This window comes from Lissotriton vulgaris, unplaced genomic scaffold (genome assembly GCF_964263255.1).
Source record: "Lissotriton vulgaris unplaced genomic scaffold, aLisVul1.2 SCAFFOLD_793, whole genome shotgun sequence".
NCBI lineage: Eukaryota > Metazoa > Chordata > Amphibia > Caudata > Salamandridae > Lissotriton > Lissotriton vulgaris.
The window spans coordinates 177,542-189,569 of NW_028250973.1; positions in this window are offsets into that span (position 1 = coordinate 177,542).

A 12,028-nucleotide genomic window follows, 5' to 3' on the forward strand; every position below is an offset into this window, starting at 1 on the left:
GGTTTGTTCTGGCGAAAGGATTATGGCCTAGGCAGCGATGCATGGACTAATGGGTCAGTGGGACATACCCGCAGCAGCGCATGAGTTTCTGGCACATAGCGTTCTTGAGTACCCACCGAATTGTCCTCTGATGTTGCTAGAGGATCCCGTGCTGGAGGAGCGCGTATGTTCTTTCCCATTGCTCAACTGGATGGCTGAACTGTTTTCGGATGATGACAGTGATTTCATGTTGGAAGCTGTTGCTGCCTATTTTGCATATTCTGTCCAATCATGAGATGCCTTGGAGACTTTCATTATTATGGCACGTTTGGGTATTTTTGAAAGGTGCCTTTTTCTTACGAACATTTGAATTTATACGACCCAGGCTTATAACTTTGTACTTCAGAGGCCCTGAGTTGAAGACTTTTGATTAAAATTTGTTTGGCCACTATAGGCATTCATACATATTTTTATATATTTAGCTTGGCTCAATATTGTTGAACTCTGCTTTCATGTTATGCCTCTATTCTAGTATTGGCTTACTTTTTTGACCGTCCTCGGATCATTGGGGGGGGTGTCATATAGATGCTGCTTTGCTATATGCTGTGTTAAGTTAGCATGAGCTTATTAAGTGTTTAAACGCATATTTCCTTCGGCTTCAGTTTGCACACGACACATAATTGTTATTGTAGTTTCAACCTAGACGAAAGATGTGATTTATTTGAGAATAATATGTTATTACTCTGATATCAGTCGTGCTTGGTACACTGTCTGCACAGTGAGTGCTGAACCCTCTAAGAATAACTCAACACAAGGTTACTGGGAGGTCTGATCCTCGCACCACATTAGACATAACACAAATACAGCTGCTGCCAACATTGGGCTCTAAGCGGGTTTGAGATAGAGTTACTGGGAATGCAAAAACACACTTGATGATGCTTCGCATGCAGAGAGCTGGTGGCAGATGACGTGATCCTCTCCTCCTGGGATTTAGAGGTATGGGCCCGCCCTGCTAAAACCCAAAAGAGACCTTCATAGATATAATACAATATGCTAAATAGGGAGTGTGAGAAATAGGTGTTGCTAATTCCTATTAATTTCAGCATTATAATATGCTATCACCGTTTGCGTACTATGGACTAGTAACTATGCTGATAACTTTGATTCTTATAATATGTTTTCTTGTTTTATATAAGATACTGCGTTTGAGAACCTTGCATTGATTAATAAATATTTCAAATATGCACGTGTCCTCTTTTACTCCACATTCTGGTTTGAAATGATTATAGAGCGAAAGAGTGTTCATGTGTTCCACGCTACCTGAGGTATCCTAAGTTCATGTTCTGGTTTGTCTAAAGCATTGGGAGTTTGTTATGACCAATGAGACACTGTAGCTAGCTTGGTAAGGGAATTTTGGATACTGAGGTGAGTTTTGGGTCATCCTAATTCACTGAGGTTCCAGATCTCTATGCACAGTTCTGTAGGAGAACGGAATCCCTGCTACAGTATGGCAGCATAATTATTCAACTTGGCATCATTTTGGTAATTTTGTTTACCAAGCATAACATGAAATCTCTGAATGGAAGGAGCCTGAAACTCTTAGTTAGCCTTATTAAGAGGCACATACCCACGCGCAACTTGAGCTCGGACCACAAGCACCCTCTGTCAACCCCTGCCTTCAAACTAAAGCGCTTGGGCGGTGCTAGGTTTGCCATTCTAGCTCCCAGACTCTGGGACTCTCTTCCCGCCGAAATCCGATCATGCAACAATCTTCTAAGCTTCAGGAAGCTTCTCAAGACCTGGCTATTCAGACAAGTTTACGAGTAATTACCTAGGGTCAGGTACCTCTCTGAGTAGCACCATGAAACCCTCCCGGTGTATGCGCACTTTACAGACATTTTTAACATAACATAACAATCAGCTGAACAAACACTCCAGGAACCCAACACATCTTTCCCCTAATAATACAAAACATAATGAAACTTTATAAACCCAGTAACCAAATGAATAATTCAAAAATAGGAATGAAAAGTATGAATTAGACTATGAGCTAACACCAATCCTCAACAGAACGAGAAAAAATGCAACAATGCCGAAAAAGCACTGTAGTACAATAATATAGTACATACCTGAAACACGAAATAGCATGTCAGTATATTGTCTGACACAAGAATGACTAATAGTACAAAGCAGAGTCATTGATTCTATGTCCGTACATAACCCTTGAGATAGGTTGTTTTACATCTGAGACATAAAATAGACCCCTTCGCAAGAGAACAATCTTGCTGGGAGGATAGCCAGCCTCCAAGTTCTTCAGTACCTTTGTTTTTGTCGATTTCCATCATTTTTGCTGAAGAGCCTCTGTGTTCTTAAGTACCTTTGTTTGTTTTCATTTTCGTCAGTTTTGTCAACCTAAACATGCTCCAAACTCCTCCATCGTTCAAAACAACCACATTTTTCCTGACCTCAATGACTTTCTTGGGACCAAAGTATTCTGTTCTCCCCTTTGGTGACCACCCCGGTTTACAGCACATTAACCACATCCCGTACATTCCCTCTCCTTCCAAAAGTTGCATGCTTTTCATCAAAATGCCTTTTGTACCTCTTTGATACTTACAATTTCTTGTGATGACTTTCCTTTCCACCAGCCATTCCCATAATTTCTAAGCACAACAGGTTCAATTTGGAGCCAGTCACCCTCCCCTTGAGACATACAAAGGGGGAAATATCTGTCATACTATTGGGAGTACAATGATGAGTCCAAAACTTCTCCCTCAACACTCCCTTAAGGGATACTCTCTTCTCAATGGCAACCAAAACACACTCTTTGACCAACCTGTTCATGCGCTCCACCAGACCATGCCTGCTGCCCTTAAAGAGCAGTACGACCGTGAACAATAGATAGTTCACTTATAACTCCTTAATTTCCTGTGAAACAAATTGCACACCATTATTGGTAATGAGGATTTTAGGTACATCTTCATGTGTAAAAACATCACACAAAAATTCCTTAACACTAATCACAGTAACAGAATTCATGCAAGAAGCTGTAACCCATTTCGAAGTATAACCTATCAATACTAACGCAAACCTTTTACTCTGTGGCAACAAAAGAAAAGGTCTCAGTAAGGTCTTATGCACTACATGTTTGGCATTTAAAAAAAATATTTTATGTTTGAAATTTTTCAGCAAAACCAAATCTTCCTCAAAAACGTCTTCAGATTCTCTCACTAAGTAATTATCATGACTCACATTTTCAATCAGTAGTACTTGGGCCTGTAAAGCCCAGACCTCGGTCCAGGCAGCACTCCTCTCGCAGCTCCGCCAGCAAAGCGCCCGTCTACTAAGGCTCTTCAGGCAGCGTTCGAGCCCCGCGCCCGACCTGCCACAGGTTTTTGCACCTTACCGAAATAAAACTGTATTATTGTGGATCTCTTCAGTAATTGACGGAATTATGTTTTCTCATCGTAAATTTCAATCTTTTACTGTTAATTTGTGTACCTTTGCTCACTCAGCGCCTAGGAGCGCTGTGTTCACTACCCCGTGGGCCGTCTGCCTCACAGCGCCACTTCCCTCCCCCCCCCACCGCCTTCCCGCCTTTTTCCTTCCTACAGGTTGACCCCCGCTGCTCTCACTTTCCCCATAGCGCTCTCCCTAAAGCGCCTGAGCCTGCTGGGTCCTCCGTGCCCAGAGCTCTCCAGCCCCGCCCCCCGACCCAGTCCCGCTACTCCCGCCCCCCCTCCCCTATTTAATGGCGACCGCTGCGGGGGAGCGCCTGTAAAGCCCAGACATCGGCCCAACCAGCACTCCTCTCGCAGCTCCGCCAGCAAAGCGCCCGTCTACTAAGGCTCTTCAGGCAGCGTTCGAGCCCCGCGCCCGACCTGCCACAGGTTTTTGCACCTTACCGAAATAAAACTGTATTATTGTGGATCTCTTCAGTAATTGACGGAATTGTGTTTTCTCATCGTAATTTAGAATCTTGTACTGGTAATCCGTGTACCTCTGCTCACTCCGCGACTAGGAGCGCTGTGTTCCCTACCCCATGTGCCCTCTGCCTCACAGCGCCACTTCCCTCCCCCCTCCCACCGCCTTCCCGCCTTTTCCTTCCTACAGGTTGCCCCCCGCTGCTCTCACTTTCCCCATAGCGCTCTCCCTAAAGCGCCTGAGCCTGCTGGGTCCTCCGTGCCCAGAGCTCTCCAGCCCTGCCCCCCCAACCCAGTCCCGTCTCCGCTACTCCCGCCCCCCTCCCCTATTTAATGGCGACCGCTGTGGGCAGCGCCTGTAAAGCCCATACATCAGTCCAGTCAGCGCTCTTCTCGCAGCTCCGCCAGCAAAGCACCCGTCTACTAAGGCTCTTCAGGCAGGGTTTGAGCCCTGCACCCGACCCTGCCACAGGTTTTTGTACCTTACCGAAATAAAACTGTATTATTGTGGATCTCTTCAGTAATTGACGGAATTGTGTTTTCTCATCGTAATTTTGAATCTTGTACTGTTAATCCGTGTACCTCTGCTCACTCAGCGCCTAGGAGCGCTGTGTTCCCTACCCCATGGGTCCTCTGCTTCACAGCGCCACTTCCCTCCCCCCTCCCACCGCCTTCCCGCCTTCCCACCTTTTTCCTTCCTACAGGTTGCCCCCTGCTGCTCTCACTTTCCCCATAGCACTCTCCCTCAAGTGCCTGAGCCTGCTGGGACCTCTGTGCCCAGAGCTCTCCAGCCCCGTCCCCTGACCCAGTCCCGCCTCCGCTACTCCCGCCCCCTCCCCTATTTAATGGCGACCGCTAGCGCGCCGACGGTGCGCCAAAGGCAAGCCCGTCTGCACCCGTCCACGACCTGGACGCGGCCAAGGCCGGGACCCCTGGATCTTCAGCCCCCCATCGGTACTCTTCGGCCACACTGCACGAGCTCAACCCGGGACGGCTCGATACCTGCGGCCAGGCCTCACCAGCCTCCACACACGGCCCGTTCTCCTGTGGACCGTGCCACAGATCCTTCATCAAGGATCGCCCCCCCCCCCCCTGACACCGAGAGCCAGCTGGAGGCACGCACCGCCGATCTCCTCTCCGGCATCCTCCTAAACGTACGCTCCATACACCGCAATGCCTTAGAAATCTGGGACCTGCTCGACACCGTCTCACCTGATGTCGCCTTCTTCCCTGAATCCTGGAGCAATCCGTCCTCCGGCCCGACCTCTCCACAGCCATCCCCGACGGATACAAGATCCTGGGAAAAGACCGTCCGCTCAGAACCAGGGAGGGGGGGTCGCCGTCATCCACAAGACCTACCTCCTACTCACCACCTCCAGCTCCGACGACCCCGACATCAACTTAGAGCATCTCCACTTCCAGCTCCAGTCCAGCGCCACCTCCACCCTACGCGGCACCCTCATATACCAACCACCGGGACCACGGACCCGCGCCGCCATGACCATCACCCAACTCGCAGCGCCCCAAGCCATTGCCCCCCTAAACTACATCCTACTCGGGGACCTCAACTTCCACCTCGACGACCTGGACGACCACGACTCCATCGCCCTCCTCGACAACCTCAACAACCTCGGGCTGAAGCAACTAGTCAGCACTGCCACCCACAGAGCAGGACACACCCTCGACCCCGTCTTCGCGGGAGGGACCAACATCAGCTTCAGTCGCACCACGGAGCCCTCCTGGACGGACCACCACTGCGTCCATTTCACCTACCAAACCCCCCTCGCACCCAAGCCTCCACCTCGCCCGCCACGGAGGAACTGGATCAAAGTCACAGAAGACCTGTTAACCGCTGCCCTCCTCCTAGCCCCTCCCTCGGGCTCAGCCAACCCCAACGACTCAGCTGAACAGCTCCACCACTGGATCACCGACTGCGAAGATAAAATCGCACCCCTCCGACGCCCCACCAAACAGCACCAGCAGAAAGCCGCCTGGTTCACCACAGAACTACAAGAAGACAAGCGAACCTGCAGACGTCTTGAGAAATTCTGGTTTTGCTTGAAAAACACTGATACCCTCGATGCCCAGAGAACTGCCTTAAAAACCTACCACCAGCTTATAAGAAACACCAAACGGACATTCATCTGGGAAAAGGTCCTGAGCAACACCTCAAACGCCAAGGAACTGTTCAGAGTCATAAAGGAATTCACGAAGCCCCCCTGCGAGTCCACAGACATCACACCCTCCCAGGAACTCTGCAAACAAACTGAGCACATTCTTCCATCAGAAGATCAGGAACATTGACGACAATTTCAGTGAACAGACGCCGTATACAATCACGGCCCTCACCGTCAACACAGGTAACCGTACCATCAAGGCCTGGGACCCCTCCACCACAGAAGTCATCACTACAACCATGCGTAAAACCCACTCAGGAGCCCCGACAGACCCCTGCCCTCCCCACGTATTCCACAGGGCAGCCGCCACCATAGCACCCAAGCTACACCGGACCATCACCTCCTCCTTCGAAACTGGCATCTTCCCCAGCATCTGGAAAAGGGCCGAGGTGAAGCCCCTCCTCAAGAAGCACACAGCCGACCCTTCAGATCTGAAAAACTATCGACCCATCTTCCTCCTGCCTTTCCCGGCCAAAGTCACAGAGAGACTCGTCAACACCCAACTAACCACCTTTATCGAAGCAAACTCGATCCTTGACGCCTCTCAGTCCGGCTTCCGCAAGAACCACAGCACCGAGACCGCCCTCGTTGCCGCCACCGATGACATCCGCCAGCTGCTGGACCCGGGACAGACCGCAGCCCTCATCCTACCGGACCTCTCAGCGGCCTTCGACCCTGTCTCGCATCACACTCTGGCTTCCAGACTCTACGACGCCGGAGTCCAGGACAACGCCCTCGACTGGATCAGATCTTCCTGACGGGCCGAACTGAAAGGATCAGACTCCCACTGTTCCTCTCCAAACCCACCGACGTCATCTGCGGGGTACCCCAGAGGTCATCTCTGAGCCCGACCCTCTTCAACATATACATGGCCCCTTTCGCCGCCATCGTACGTGGACACGGACTCAAAATTGTCTCCTATGCCGACGACACACAGCTTATCCTCTCCCTCACACATAACTCCGAGGACACCAGACGCAATTTCCAAGAAGGAATGAAGAACGTGGCTGAATGTATGAAGGACAACTGCCTGAAACTGAACTCTGACAAGACCGAGATCCTCATCCTCGGACCCTGCCAGTCAGCCTCGGACCACACCTGGTGGCCCACCTCCCTCGGCACGCCGCCCACCCCCACCGACCATGCTCGAAACCTAGGCATCATCCTCAACTCCTCCCTCTCCATGTGTAGCCAAATTAACTCTGTGGCCTCCACTACCTTCAACTGTCTTCACATCCTCCGTAAGACTTTCAAGTGGATCCACGCGGACTGCAGGAAGACTGTCATCCACGCACTTGTCACCAGCAAACTGAAATATGGCAATGCACTTTACGCCGGGACTAACAAAACCCTGATCCACAAACTACAAACCATCCAGAACGCTGCCGCCAGACTAGTGCTGGGTGCGCACTGTTGCGAACACATGACCCCACACCTCCGCACACTCCACTGGTTGCCCGTGGAAGATAGGATCACTTTCAAGCTCCTCACCCACGCATACAAGAGCCTCAACGATGCCGACCCAACATACCTCAACGAACGACTCTCCTTCCACGTGCCCAAAAGAAACCTCTGGTCAAAAAACCTCACCCTGGCAGAAGTCCCTCGCATCTGCAGAACCAGAACAGGCGGGAGGGCTTTCTCCTTCATTGCGGCAAAGACTTGGAAAACGCTCCCTGTGAGCATCAGATGCTCCCTTAACCTGGAAACCTTCAGGAAAGACCTCAAGACCTGGCTCTTCAAGTGACATGGAGCAGCGAATCTCCCCTCCCCCTAGCGCCTTGAGACCCTCACGGGTGAGTAGCGAGCTTTAAGCCCACTGATTGATTCATTGATTGGTCAGGGAATTCGGGGTTAGGGCGATACGCAGATCTTTTTGATGCCTCCAACCTAACAGATTATTGCCTCTCTTAGCTACATAGATCTTCCCAACAGTCTTCCTTCCCTTAAAATTGATGTTTAAAAGTATAGCCAATGAGGTCAATCTTCATTCCACCATATCCCTGAGAACTGATATCTGGTGGAAAAAGAGTGATCTTATTACATCCAAAATCTTTTTCCAGTTCTTGTCCCACACTAAGGTGTAAGGAGGCCCCGAATCTGCAAGCACAGATAGAACCTTATCTCCAATGTGAACGCCACACCCATATATTTTACAACAATGTTTATGCATTGAATGGCTTTGACACTGCCGTCTGGAATCCCCTCCAACAAAAAATGTAATATAGAATTCTTAAAGTTACGAGCAAAATTGCCTTTTTCCCACAATGTCTGCATAATGAAGTGTGGGCCTAGAAATCTGGACTATTAGACAAATGGTTAGAGCTGTCACATTTGAAACACCTTAACCTGGAATCTTTGTTCACACTTAAATTCAATCTAGAGTTTATGTTGTAAAAAATTAGGCATCCCAAGCTCTATGGTTCTAGTAATTTATTGGTTGAATGTAACAGGGCACAACCATACAGGAAAGCCAGCCACATCCACTACCAGCCACATTAACTGATCATGAGAGATAGTGACAATATCTCCTAGGTAGTCAGATGGATTCCGCTGAGAAAACTTTCCAGGAACCCAAGAAATGGACCACTACACTATACCCGAATGAAAAGCCCCAATCAAGGCGAAACCAGTCTTGGGTTGCTTGTGTTCCAGTTCACTGATGACCTTGTCTGGCAGTACAAGCTGGACTTTCCCTATTGAAGCTCAGACTCTGACCCAAAGCAAGACAAAAAATAACACTCAACTGGGGAAGGAAAGAGGAAAAGACAGAAAAACTGTGAGATAGGGCAAAAACAGGGATGAGTGCAAGGGTGTAATAAAGGAGCAGGGAGAATATGGTTGTGGAAGAAAGAGATATAAGATGCAATCAAGACTCTGCAGCGTTGGTAGTTGGTAATTGCGACGCTTCTCATCACAAGCTGTGGGCTTTTAAGAAAAACTTTGGTGACCGCCACTGGTTAAATTACAAATTAAGAACTGCAAATACTTACATACCTATATACTGGCACAATAATCGATTATTTTGGAAAGAGACACTATAAGGAGTCATTCCATAATATCAGGACTGAAGTTCTGGACATGCAATCAAAAATTAACACAACACAACACCAACCTATTATAATGCCTAGCCTGATATTAAATGCTACTTAAGCAGAAAGGTTGTCCAGCACAAGTGCCCTTCTTCAAGTCAAAACAGGAATCTCATATTTCCTAGGAATAATCAGCACCTAAAAAGGGGATTTGATAACAACAGATTAAAAATCAGCAGTCGGAGCTCTGCAATACAGCAATGTAATGGAACTATGAAAAGCATTAGGCTTTAGGAGGCTGGTGAGTGAAATGACGCAATTCTCTTGAAGTCCAGACATCTATATTCTTGAAAACCAGCTAAAATATTTACAATAGCTACAAAATAGAGTGATGAAGCTAGCAGCTGCCAACTTTGACAATAAAGACTTACTTGAAAGATGAAAGCAGAAAGAACCATATACATTCATTGGAAGCATTGGGACAATTGTAAGGCAAGAAATCCATGCAGTTTATAGAGAACTGGATCCCCAAATGACCAATCAGAAACAAAGAGCCCACAGGATAAGACTATTTTATTCAGGGGGTTTTGATGGCATGAAACCTTTTATAATATGCTTACTGCAACATCGATTTGTAAGACTGATTTTACAAGGTACAACCCTTTTAATATCAGTAGGGTTATCAAAAAAATTGCGTCCTGAATTATGGAAGAGAGATTTAGGACTTCTGCGTCTCAGTGGAATGCTTGTCACCATGGAAAATGGTGTAACAAAAACTTTCCAGATCCAGGGGATCTCAATGTATTTTGGAGCACCTCAATTTCGAAGACAGACGCCTCAATACCTGGAATTTTTTCGGTATCGGAACAGAAGAATTTATTGGATGCAAAATGAATACTTACAATAAAGTAATTTGAGATAGTCAGGACATACATTTATGTGTCAGGTTAAGTCCTGGGATGCATAGTTAAGACTCCATGGAAATCGAGAAGGGCAATAGACATCGACATTTGACAAATGGCATTGCGTTGCCTATGAAAAACGCTATAAACAATGGCTCTTTCTAGGAATTCTGTACAAAGAAGGAACATGGGCGGTTGAATAAAGTTCCCCACTTCCCATGTAATAGTTGTATGCATTGCTTTGTTCAGTGGCACATATTATAAGCAATGTCACAGAAGAAAGAGTGCAGATGTATTGGATGGTTTGGTGTTTATTGTTGAACCCCTTTGGTAGCCACTAGGCGGACAGCTAGGCTCATACATTTGTTCTTCAGAAGAACATGCATCAGCACTGAGAGGCTTTCAGAGGAGCGCCTCGAAGTGCAGGTCGACCAGCATCTGTTTGGTAACTGGAAACGGAAAACATATGATCTTATTACATGATAGATGTCTTGACACATCTGTGATATCAAGAGGTGTTTTCTAGGAGAACAGTTACCATGACAGGTAAAGGCATAATTAATTATGTGAAATGCAGGCGCATTCTTCATTATCTGAAAACAGTGAATCTTGAATAGGGCTTCAGCAAGAAACTGATATGTCCTTGAAGAAACTGACAAACTCTAAGAGTGAGTCAGCTAACTATATCACAATAGCAGGGGCAAATAGAAACAATGTGAGGCCCGCATCCTGAAAAATGCATCTGGTTTGTAGGGTGGCTAAGATATAAAGGATCATGAAGGGAGAATTGTTGTGATATAATTGCATGTAGATGATAAAACGACAATTCTCAATTCCACCTAAGAACCCAGTGATGATAGGCCTGGCTTCCTGTCATGCCTGAAGAGACTCATTTTAGAGACATGACATACATCTATGAATTTTGGAGATAATTGGAATTTAGCACTAGATCCAGCCCTGCCCGCTTATTTAATAATTTTAGTTTGCCAGAGATAAGCAGATAATGAGCAACATTATTGTTGACGTTTTGGGTCATCACATGAATGCATAACATATATCTACAGCCACTGGTAATGGCCCATTCTCTACAATCTATTGCTTAACTCTTTAAACTTGTGACTCATAATTTCCAAATGTGAAACATTAGCTCACCTGTGGTAATGAGAAGAAGTAATGTTAAAATATACAGCAAGAGGCTGTCTAATATAATCTAATTAGATTATAGTTCTTAAATAAAGTTTATATTGCCTACATTTATGGAGGACTGTACTGTCCGAAACCTGTAGCAATGTTTCAGCTTGCCTGTGATCTATGAAATGTATTTATGATATGTGCATACATATTACGTCATTCAGAGGGCACCCGGCTCAATTATTTTATTGAAGAGGTTGAGGCATAAAAATGTTTGATCACTGATCTGCAGACAGTGCCCATCTCACAGGCACTTGACAGTCATGCTCGCTCTTGAAGCCAGTTGATTGCAAGCTGAGCTGGCCATGGGCATCAAGAGCCTTGTGTGATCATCTGAAGCTCCGCGCTTCACCCTAGAGCAGACCTGTCACCGGGGCGCTCACACCGACAGCAGCACCCTGGGAAACCAAGCAAAGTTGCATGGGCATTAACTGCATATCTGCTGACTCAGGAAAGAAAAAAGTATTATCACTTCAAAAAACATAGCCCAAATGAGAAGCCCAATGGCATTCTATTGTAGTTCCGCTGTTATGTGCAGCGGGTATATAAAAACTGCTCAGCTCTAATTAGTACTGAGAGGGAGGGGTCCCAGCGTGAGTAAAACAACGAATATACAAATTAGAAAAAAGTCAAAAAACACAATAAATGAATCCGCATTGGTTTATTCACAATGGGGATGGATATATTAAATATAGTACCAATTCAATTACACAATATAGTAGGCTATACAGTGCCCCTGGGGAAGGGAGGGAGTGATTAGGTGAGGATTGTGTGATCGAAAGGAATTGTGACAGTAAAATCAACCAATTATCGAGAATGCATTG